The sequence below is a fragment of the Leptodactylus fuscus genome, chromosome 7, assembly GCF_031893055.1.
Source record: "Leptodactylus fuscus isolate aLepFus1 chromosome 7, aLepFus1.hap2, whole genome shotgun sequence".
Classification (NCBI taxonomy): domain Eukaryota; kingdom Metazoa; phylum Chordata; class Amphibia; order Anura; family Leptodactylidae; genus Leptodactylus; species Leptodactylus fuscus.
In genome coordinates this window covers 10,110,512-10,121,841 of record NC_134271.1, presented here as the reverse complement: position 1 = coordinate 10,121,841, position 11,330 = coordinate 10,110,512, and positions in this window count along the sequence as shown.

The following is an 11,330-nucleotide window of genomic DNA, read 5'->3' as shown; positions in this document are numbered from 1 at the left end:
ATGGGGGATAATACTGTGTGCAGGGGCCACTATGGGAGATAATACTGTGTGCAGGCGCCACTATGGGACATAATACTGTGTGCAGGGACCACTATGGGGCATAATACTGTGTACAGGGGCCACTATGGGGGATGATACTGTGAGCAGGGGCCACTATGGGGCATAATACTGTGTACAGGGGCCACTATGGGGGATAATACTGTGTACAGGGGCCACTGGGACATAATACTGTGTGCAGGGGCCACTATGGGAGATAATACTGTGTGCAGGGGCCACTATGGGACATAATACTGTGTGCAGGGGCCACTATGGGGCATACTACTGTGTGCAGGGGCCACTATGGGACATAATATTGTGTGCAGGGGCCACTATGGGGGATAATACTGTGTGCAGGGGCCACTATGGGACATAATACTGTGTGCAGGGGCCACTATGGGGGATAATACTGTGTGCAGGGGCCAATATGGGGCATAATACTGTGTGCAGGGGCCACTATGGGAGATAATACTGTGTGCAGGGGCCACTATGGGGGATAATACTGTGTGCAGGGGCCACTATGGGACATAATACTGTGTGCAGGGGCCACTATGGGGGATAATACTGTGTGCAGGGGCCAATATGGGGCATAATACTGTGTGCAGGGGCCACTATGGGGGATAATACTGTGTGCAGGGGCCACTATGGGACATTATACTTTGTGCAGGGGCCACTATGGAACATTATACTGTGGGGGGGATACATTATAGTGAGTGTAAATTTGGTGATATGATGGGGGAGGGGACACAAGTCAATAGTTTGCTATGGGGCCCAGCCTATGTCCCTGTATATATTGTTGATTTTCTGTTATTTCTGATATTATTGCGCTTCTACTTAATGCTGATATTTTTCCAAACAAAAAGCACAGAAACGTTGCGTTGTGTGACGCGGTGACATCACGACTGCTGGCGTCTGATTTCCTGTGTGGCCTCTCTACACCTGGCGCAGTTCTTCTTCCTAATCATAATTGATATTGCTATCGGAGCGGCCAGTATCTCCGTATCTGCGTTGCGAGTTTTCTCGTCGTTGTCTGCTGCGGACATACAGTCAGCACTGTGATAAATGGAATGACTACACATGTGCGGTGGCGATAATACTGCCGAGAGCCGCGCAAAATATTATTCACAAATCTGTTTTCAGCCAGATAGATTTTAGATTCTTGAAAACATCTCCATAAAATTCCAGCCTTAGATATATTATATATTCCAGTGACATCCAGAGCTGAGATCACAATTCTGCTGGCTGCTACTTAGTATCTATCACTTCCGGATTCCGCTGTTCCAGTCAGTGGAAGGAATAACCAACTCATCAGCGTCCTATCAGTGACATACAATGGTGAAGCAGGGACTTCCACATGAACAAGTAACGCCCCCTAGAGGTTGTTTCCCAGCTTTCCCAGGATCAGATGTTACTAAACTTGACATTAGACTTTTGGGCTCAATTCAGAGAGACTTCATATCTGATGGAAATAAATAATCCGCGATCACCATAATAGATCCTCTAAAGGAAAGTTACGTTCTGCCGCCCCCAACCCACGTACATGTGATGGTAATTTAGTCTCCATGGAAACATAAGTTGGTGAAAGAAATAAAAAATTTCTTTATCTCCTGTAAATGTTACAAAATCTGTGGCCTCTAATATGGGGAAAGAGAGACCCAGGCTGCTGTATGTATCTGGAGAGACCCAGGCTGCTGTATGTATCTGGAGAGACCCAGGCTGCTGTATGTCCCTGGGGAGGTTCAGGCTGCTGTATGTATCTGGAGAGGTCCAGGCTGCTGTATGTATCTGGAGAGGTCCAGGCTGCTGTATGTATCTGGAGAGGTCCAGGCTGCTGTATGTATCTGGGGAGGTCCAGGCTGCTGTATGTATCTGGAGAGGTGCAGGCTGCTGTATGTATCTGGAGAGGTGCAGGCTGCTGTATGTATCTGGAGAGGTGCAGGCTGCTGTATGTATCTGGAGAGGTTCAGGCTGCTGTATGTATCTGGAGAGGTTCAGGCTGCTGTATGTATCTGGAGATAATCAGGCTGCTGTATGTATCTGGAGAGGTCCAGGCTGCTGTATGTATCTGGAGAGGTCCAGGCTGCTGTATGTATCTGGAGAGGTCCAGGCTGCTGTATGTATCTGGAGATAATCAGGCTGCTGTATGTATCTGGAGAGGTCCAGGCTGCTGTATGTATCTGGAGAGGTCCAGGCTGCTGTATGTATCTGGAGAGGTTCAGGCTGCTGTATGTATCTGGAGAGGTTCAGGCTGCTGTATGTATCTGGAGAGGTCCAGGCTGCTGTATGTATCTGGAGAGGTTCAGGCTGCTGTATGTATCTGGAGAGGTTCAGGCTGCTGTATGTATCTGGAGAGGTGCAGGCTGCTGTATGTATCTGGAGAGGTCCAGGCTGCTGTATGTATCTGGAGAGGTCCAGGCTGCTGTATGTATCTGGGGAGGTTCAGGCTGCTGTATGTATTTGGAGATAATCAGGCTGCTGTATGTATCTGGAGAGGTCCAGGCTGCTGTATGTATCTGGAGAGGTGCAGGCTGCTGTATGTATCTGGAGAGGTCCAGGCTGCTGTATGTATCTGGAGAGGTCCAGGCTGCTGTATGTAACTGGAGAGGTTCAGGCTGCTGTATGTATCTGGAGAGGTGCAGGCTGCTGTATGTATCTGGAGAGGTCCAGGCTGCTGTATGTATCTGGAGAGGTCCAGGCTGCTGTATGTATCTGGGGAGGTTCAGGCTGCTGTATGTATCTGGAGAGGTCCAGGCTGCTGTATGTATCTGGAGAGGTCCAGGCTGCTGTATGTATCTGGAGAGGTGCAGGCTGCTGTATGTATCTGGAGAGGTCCAGGCTGCTGTATGTATCTGGAGAGGTCCAGGCTGCTGTATGTAACTGGAGAGGTTCAGGCTGCTGTATGTATCTGGAGAGGTGCAGGCTGCTGTATGTATCTGGAGAGGTCCAGGCTGCTGTATGTATCTGGAGAGACCCAGGCTGCTGTATGTCCCTGGGGAGGTTCAGGCTGCTGTATGTATCTGGAGAGGTCCAGGCTGCTGTATGTATCTGGAGAGGTCCAGGCTGCTGTATGTATCTGGAGAGGTCCAGGCTGCTGTATGTAACTGGAGAGGTTCAGGCTGCTGTATGTATCTGGAGAGGTGCAGGCTGCTGTATGTATCTGGAGAGGTGCAGGCTGCTGTATGTATCTGGAGAGGTCCAGGCTGCTGTATGTAACTGGAGAGGTTCAGGCTGCTGTATGTATCTGGAGAGGTGCAGGCTGCTGTATGTATCTGGAGAGGTCCAGGCTGCTGTATGTATCTGGAGAGACCCAGGCTGCTGTATGTCCCTGGGGAGGTTCAGGCTGCTGTATGTATCTGGAGAGGTCCAGGCTGCTGTATGTATCTGGAGAGGTCCAGGCTGCTGTATGTATCTGGAGAGGTCCAGGCTGCTGTATGTAACTGGAGAGGTTCAGGCTGCTGTATGTATCTGGAGAGGTGCAGGCTGCTGTATGTATCTGGAGAGGTCCAGGCTGCTGTATGTATCTGGAGAGGTCCAGGCTGCTGTATGTATCTGGAAAGGTCCAGGCTGCTGTATGTATCTGGAGAGGTTCAGGCTGCTGTATGTATCTGGAGAGGTCCAGGCTGCTGTATGTATCTGGAGAGGTTCAGGCTGCTGTATGTATCTGGAGAGACCCAGGCTGCTGTATGTCCCTGGGGAGGTTCAGGCTGCTGTATGTATCTGGAGAGGTTCAGGCTGCTGTATGTATCTGGAGACGTTCAGGCTGCTGTATGTATCTGGAGAGGTCCAGGCTGCTGTATGTATCTGGAGAGGTTTGGGCTGCTGTATGTATCTGGAGAGGTCCAGGCTGCTGTATGTATCTGGAGAGGTCCAGGCTGCTGTATGTATCTGGAGAGGTTCAGGCTGCTGTATGTATCTGGAGAGGTCCAGGCTGCTGTATGTATCTGGAGATAATCAGGCTGCTGTATGTATCTGGAGAGGTCCAGGCTGCTGTATGTATCTGGAGAGGTCCAGGCTGCTGTATGTATCTGGAGAGGTTCAGGCTGCTGTATGTATCTGGAGAGACCCAGGCTGCTGTATGTCCCTGGGGAGGTTCAGGCTGCTGTATGTATCTGGAGAGGTCCAGGCTGCTGTATGTATCTGGAGAGGTCCAGGCTGCTGTATGTATCTGGAGAGGTCCAGGCTGCTGTATGTAACTGGAGAGGTTCAGGCTGCTGTATGTATCTGGAGAGGTGCAGGCTGCTGTATGTATCTGGAGAGGTCCAGGCTGCTGTATGTATCTGGAGAGGTCCAGGCTGCTGTATGTAACTGGAGAGGTTCAGGCTGCTGTATGTATCTGGAGAGGTGCAGGCTGCTGTATGTATCTGGAGAGGTTCAGGCTGCTGTATGTATCTGGAGAGGTCCAGGCTGCTGTATGTATCTGGAGAGGTTCAGGCTGCTGTATGTATCTGGAGAGACCCAGGCTGCTGTATGTCCCTGGGGAGGTTCAGGCTGCTGTATGTATCTGGAGAGGTCCAGGCTGCTGTATGTATCTGGAGAGGTCCAGGCTGCTGTATGTATCTGGAGAGGTCCAGGCTGCTGTATGTATCTGGAGAGGTCCAGGCTGCTGTATGTATCTGGAGAGGTTCAGGCTGCTGTATGTATCTGGAGAGGTCCAGGCTGCTGTATGTATCTGGAGAGGTCCAGGCTGCTGTATGTATCTGGAGAGGTCCAGGCTGCTGTATGTATCTGGAGAGGTTCAGGCTGCTGTATGTATCTGGAGAGGTTCAGGCTGCTGTATGTATCTGGAGAGGTTTGGGCTGCTGTATGTATCTGGAGAGGTCCAGGCTGCTGTATGTCCCTGGGGAGGTTCAGGCTGCTGTATGTATCTGGAGAGGTTCAGGCTGCTGTATGTATCTGGAGAGGTTCAGGCTGCTGTATGTATCTGGAGAGGTGCAGGCTGCTGTATGTATCTGGAGAGGTCCAGGCTGCTGTATGTATCTGGAGAGGTCCAGGCTGCTGTATGTATCTGGGGAGGTTCAGGCTGCTGTATGTATTTGGAGATAATCAGGCTGCTGTATGTATCTGGAGAGGTCCAGGCTGCTGTATGTATCTGGAGAGGTCCAGGCTGCTGTATGTATCTGGAGAGGTCCAGGCTGCTGTATGTATCTGGAGAGGTCCAGGCTGCTGTATGTATCTGGAGAGGTTCAGGCTGCTGTATGTATTTGGAGATAATCAGGCTGCTGTATGTATCTGGAGAGGTCCAGGCTGCTGTATGTATCTGGAGAGGTCCAGGCTGCTGTATGTATCTGGAGAGGTCCAGGCTGCTGTATGTATCTGGAGAGGTGCAGGCTGCTGTATGTATCTGGAGAGGTCCAGGCTGCTGTATGTATCTGGAGAGGTCCAGGCTGCTGTATGTAACTGGAGAGGTTCAGGCTGCTGTATGTATCTGGAGAGGTGCAGGCTGCTGTATGTATCTGGAGAGGTCCAGGCTGCTGTATGTATCTGGAGAGACCCAGGCTGCTGTATGTATCTGGAGAGGTCCAGGCTGCTGTATGTATCTGGAGAGGTTCAGGCTGCTGTATGTATCTGGAGAGGTCCAGGCTGCTGTATGTATCTGGAGATAATCAGGCTGCTGTATGTATCTGGAGAGGTCCAGGCTGCTGTATGTATCTGGAGAGGTCCAGGCTGCTGTATGTATCTGGAGAGGTTCAGGCTGCTGTATGTATCTGGAGAGGTCCAGGCTGCTGTATGTATCTGGAGAGGTCCAGGCTGCTGTATGTAACTGGAGAGGTTCAGGCTGCTGTATGTATCTGGAGAGGTGCAGGCTGCTGTATGTATCTGGAGAGGTCCAGGCTGCTGTATGTATCTGGAGAGGTCCAGGCTGCTGTATGTAACTGGAGAGGTTCAGGCTGCTGTATGTATCTGGAGAGGTGCAGGCTGCTGTATGTATCTGGAGAGGTCCAGGCTGCTGTATGTAACTGGAGAGGTTCAGGCTGCTGTATGTATCTGGAGAGGTGCAGGCTGCTGTATGTATCTGGAGAGGTCCAGGCTGCTGTATGTATCTGGAGAGACCCAGGCTGCTGTATGTATCTGGAGAGGTCCAGGCTGCTGTATGTATCTGGAGAGGTTCAGGCTGCTGTATGTATCTGGAGAGGTCCAGGCTGCTGTATGTATCTGGAGAGGTTCAGGCTGCTGTATGTATCTGGAGAGACCCAGGCTGCTGTATGTCCCTGGGGAGGTTCAGGCTGCTGTATGTATCTGGAGAGGTCCAGGCTGCTGTATGTATCTGGAGAGGTCCAGGCTGCTGTATGTATCTGGAGAGGTCCAGGCTGCTGTATGTATCTGGAGAGGTCCAGGCTGCTGTATGTATCTGGAGAGGTCCAGGCTGCTGTATGTAACTGGAGAGGTTCAGGCTGCTGTATGTATCTGGAGAGGTGCAGGCTGCTGTATGTATCTGGAGAGGTCCAGGCTGCTGTATGTATCTGGAGAGGTCCAGGCTGCTGTATGTATCTGGAGAGGTCCAGGCTGCTGTATGTATCTGGAGAGGTTCAGGCTGCTGTATGTATCTGGAGAGGTTCAGGCTGCTGTATGTATCTGGAGAGGTTTGGGCTGCTGTATGTATCTGGAGAGGTCCAGGCTGCTGTATGTCCCTGGGGAGGTTCAGGCTGCTGTATGTATCTGGAGAGGTTCAGGCTGCTGTATGTATCTGGAGAGGTTCAGGCTGCTGTATGTATCTGGAGAGGTGCAGGCTGCTGTATGTATCTGGAGAGGTCCAGGCTGCTGTATGTATCTGGAGAGGTCCAGGCTGCTGTATGTATCTGGGGAGGTTCAGGCTGCTGTATGTATTTGGAGATAATCAGGCTGCTGTATGTATCTGGAGAGGTCCAGGCTGCTGTATGTATCTGGAGAGGTCCAGGCTGCTGTATGTATCTGGAGAGGTCCAGGCTGCTGTATGTATCTGGAGAGGTGCAGGCTGCTGTATGTATCTGGAGAGGTGCAGGCTGCTGTATGTATCTGGGGAGGTCCAGGCTGCTGTATGTATCTGGAGAGGTGCAGGCTGCTGTATGTATCTGGAGAGGTGCAGGCTGCTGTATGTATCTGGAGAGGTCCAGGCTGCTGTATGTATCTGGGGAGGTCCAGGCTGCTGTATGTATCTGGGGAGGTCCAGGCTGCTGTATGTATCTGGAGAGGTCCAGGCTGCTGTATGTATCTGGGGAGGTTCAGGCTGCTGTATGTATCTGGAGAGGTCCAGGCTGCTGTATGTAACTGGGGAGGTCCAGGCTGCTGTATGTATCTGGAGAGGTCCAGGCTGCTGTATGTATCTGGAGAGGTCCAGGCTGCTGTATGTATCTGGAGAGGTCCAGGCTGCTGTATGTATCTGGAGAGGTGCAGGCTGCTGTATGTATCTGGGGAGGTCCAGGCTGCTGTATGTATCTGGAGAGGTCCAGGCTGCTGTATGTATCTGGAGAGGTTCAGGCTGCTGTATGTATCTGGAGAGGTCCAGGCTGCTGTATGTATCTGGGGAGGTGCAGGCTGCTGTATGTATCTGGAGAGGTTCAGGCTGCTGTATGTATCTGGGGAGGTGCAGGCTGCTGTATGTACCTGGAGAGGTCCAGGCTGCTGTATGTATCTGGAGAGGTCCAGGCTGCTGTATGTATCTGGGGAGGTGCAGGCTGCTGTATGTATCTGGGGAGGTGCAGGCTGCTGTCACCCTGGAGATATTGATACTATATAGAGATACTACTAGTGGGTTCGGTAATAGATTTTTGTGGTCCTTGTGGCTTCTAGAGCTCAAGGCTATATGAGGCTATTAGAATATGTCCTGTGGCCTGTGTGTATAGTCCAGTGCTGAGAGTTGTCAGAAGTCTATCAGGTTGTCAGGGCTTTGGCTTTGCTTTGTTGTCCTTGAGTTCTATGAGTGACATCCTTGGCAAAAGTTTCCCTTAGAATCTGTTCCACAGGAGCCTCGGCAGGGCGGGGGCTGGGTACAAAAGAAGTTTATTTCTAGGAAACAATAAAACTTTCTGTATTTGACCTTGAGAAGGAAACAAGTCAGAAAGATACAAAGAGAGAAGGAACAGCCAAGGTTGTCTAAGTGAGAGAAGGAATCATTCAGCGTCGTCTGACATAACCAGTCACATGGAAAAAAACTACATATGTATACTGTATCAATAGGGAGATATTACTAGTGATGTCACGTAGTTTGGGAGATATTACTAGTGATGTCATGTAGATAGGGAGATACTACTAGTGATGTCATGTAGATAGGGAGATACTACTAGTGATGTCATGTAGATAGGGAGATACTACTAGTGATGTCATGTAGATAGGGAGATAATACTAGTGATGTCATGTAGATTGGGAGATATTACTAGTGATCTCATGTAGATAGGGAGATATTACTAGTGATGTCATGTAGATTGGGAGATATTACTAGTGATGTCATGTAGATTGGGAGATATTACTAGTGATGTCATGTAGATAGGGAGATAATACTAGTGATGTCATGTAGATAGGGAGATATTACTAGTGATGTCATGTAGATAGGGAGATAATACTAGTGATGTCATGTAGATAGGGAGATATTACTAGTGATGTCATGTAGATAGGGAGATAATATTAGTGACGTCATGTAGATTGGGAGATATTACTAGTGATGTCATGTAGATAGGGAGATAATATTAGTGATGTCATGTAGATTGGGAGATATTACTAGTGATGTCATGTAGATTGGGAGATATTACTAGTGATCTCATGTAGATAGGGAGATATTACTAGTGATGTCATGTAGATTGGGAGATATTACTAGTGATGTCATGTAGATTGGGAGATATTACTAGTGATGTCATGTAGATAGGGAGATAATACTAGTGATGTCATGTAGATAGGGAGATATTACTAGTGATGTCATGTAGATAGGGAGATAATACTAGTGATGTCATGTAGATAGGGAGATATTACTAGTGATGTCATGTAGATAGGGAGATAATATTAGTGACGTCATGTAGATTGGGAGATATTACTAGTGATGTCATGTAGATAGGGAGATAATATTAGTGATGTCATGTAGATTGGGAGATATTACTAGTGATGTCATGTAGATAGGGAGATATTACTAGTGATGTCACTTAGATAGGGAGATATTACTAGTGATGTCATGTAGATAGGGAGATAATATTAGTGATGTCATGTAGATTGGGAGATATTACTAGTGATGTCATGTAGATAGGGAGATATTACTAGTGATGTCACTTAGATAGGGAGATACTACTAGTGATGTCATGTAGATAGAAGGACACTACTATAATTTACCCCAGGAGAGAACCCAGCTACATAAAATCAACTATGGAAGCAACTCTACACCGCCATGGACATCCCTGAAAGCATAGAAGGAGATCCATATATATATATATATATACTAATATATAGTGTGGGTTAATGTCTATGCTGTAAGATATGTGTTATAGAATACAATAAGATAGCCGCCAATAACTGATTATTATGTTCTCCATATTAATACAATGTTACTAATATCGCACTAACCCAATACGTGTGTAATACATGGATAGGAATAACAGTGTAATATCCCATTAAATCCATAATTAATAGAATAATAAATAATTAGAATCAAATCTTGATTATTATCATAAATATATTCCCAATTATATATGTAATATATATGTAATAATATATGTCATTAAAATTGTGTATTAATACATGCAGAATTATCTCTGTATATTGGTATAGTTGCGGTTTTATTTCTCTTCAGTTATATTATAGTGACTGTGTTTATTGGGACGCATGCGCAGTTCAGAGTGGGGGTTGTATAGTGCACATATGGGGGTCATTGGCACATGTGCAGTTCAGGGTCGGTAGTATATAGTGCACATGTGTGGGGTCATTGGTGCATGCGCAGTTCTGTGTCAGTAGTATATAGTGCACATGTGTGTGGGGTCATTGGCGCATGCACAGTTCAGGGTCAGTAGTATATAGTGCACATGTGTGGGGTTATTGGCACATGCGCAGTTCCATGTCAGTAGTATGTAGTGCACATGTGTGGGGTCATTCGTGCATGCGCAGTTCAGGTTCGGTAGTATACAGTGCACATATTTAGGGTCATTGGTGCATGTGCAGTTCAGAATCGGTAGTATATATGCACATATGTGGGGTCATTGGCGCATGCGCAGTTCAGAGTGGGTGACATATAGTGCACCTTTAATTTCACACCATGTGCAATGCTCCAGATATGATCCCTGATCTATAGATGATTTCTGGACACCGACTGTAGGACCAGTGCAGGACAGAGGGGTCCAGAGTCACCCCAATGTGTACACATGTCAGGACGGAGGCAAGAAGGTAGGAAATGAGGCTCGAGGTGCCATAAAAGTGAAGGCAATGCTATGAAAGAAGATTCATGTAACTCCTCTCAGGGATCATTCTCACTGCACATTTATACATCGTGGAGGCTTTATGAGCGCCAATGGCGCCACCTCGAGGTGAATATGTGGTATTGCATCTATGCCGAGGTCACCGCCGGTATTATTATTATTATTTATTTATATAGCACTAACTTTATAGTGCTTTACATTATTATATTAATCCCATGGTGCTTTACATTATTATATTAATCCCATGGTGCTTTACATTATTATATTAATCCCATGGTGCTTTACATTATTATATTAATCCCATGGTGCTTTACATTTGAGGGTTTACATATGGTGCATGTCATATACACTATGAGTATGACTGTTTTTTATTTTTTGCACCTCCCCTGGGCCTCCATCTATTATACCATAGCTCGCCATGATGTCACTCTTTACCCTCTTAGGTCATCACCCCCAGTCAGTGGCCTTCGCCCGATCACTTCCCGCGCGTTGCATTCTACGGCGAGTATTCGAGCAGAATGAAGTAAATTAATTTCCTCGCCGCCGTCTGTTGTTATTTGATTATTTTATTCCGTTTTATCACTTATTGAATCCATAAGAAAAGAAAAAGTTCATGGCGGAAGGTAACGCGAGCGGCGTCCCGGCGCATCCTTCACCCCAGCCATTATCAAACGTCAATTGTCATCCCGACTCTTTAGAAATAATTCCATTAAAGATAACGGCGGTTTTAATTAGATGAAGGATCCAATTACTGTAATTACAATGTATAAATATTCCCATCATGGAGACGACCCGAAGAGAAGGGTCACGGCAAGAATTAGCGTCTTCACATGAAGCCGATGTATTGGAGAGTGTCTATACCCGGGAGGCGCGCGGCACCACGTACCTCTCACCTCTGGGAAGTCGGTGGGATGAATATTTATGGGC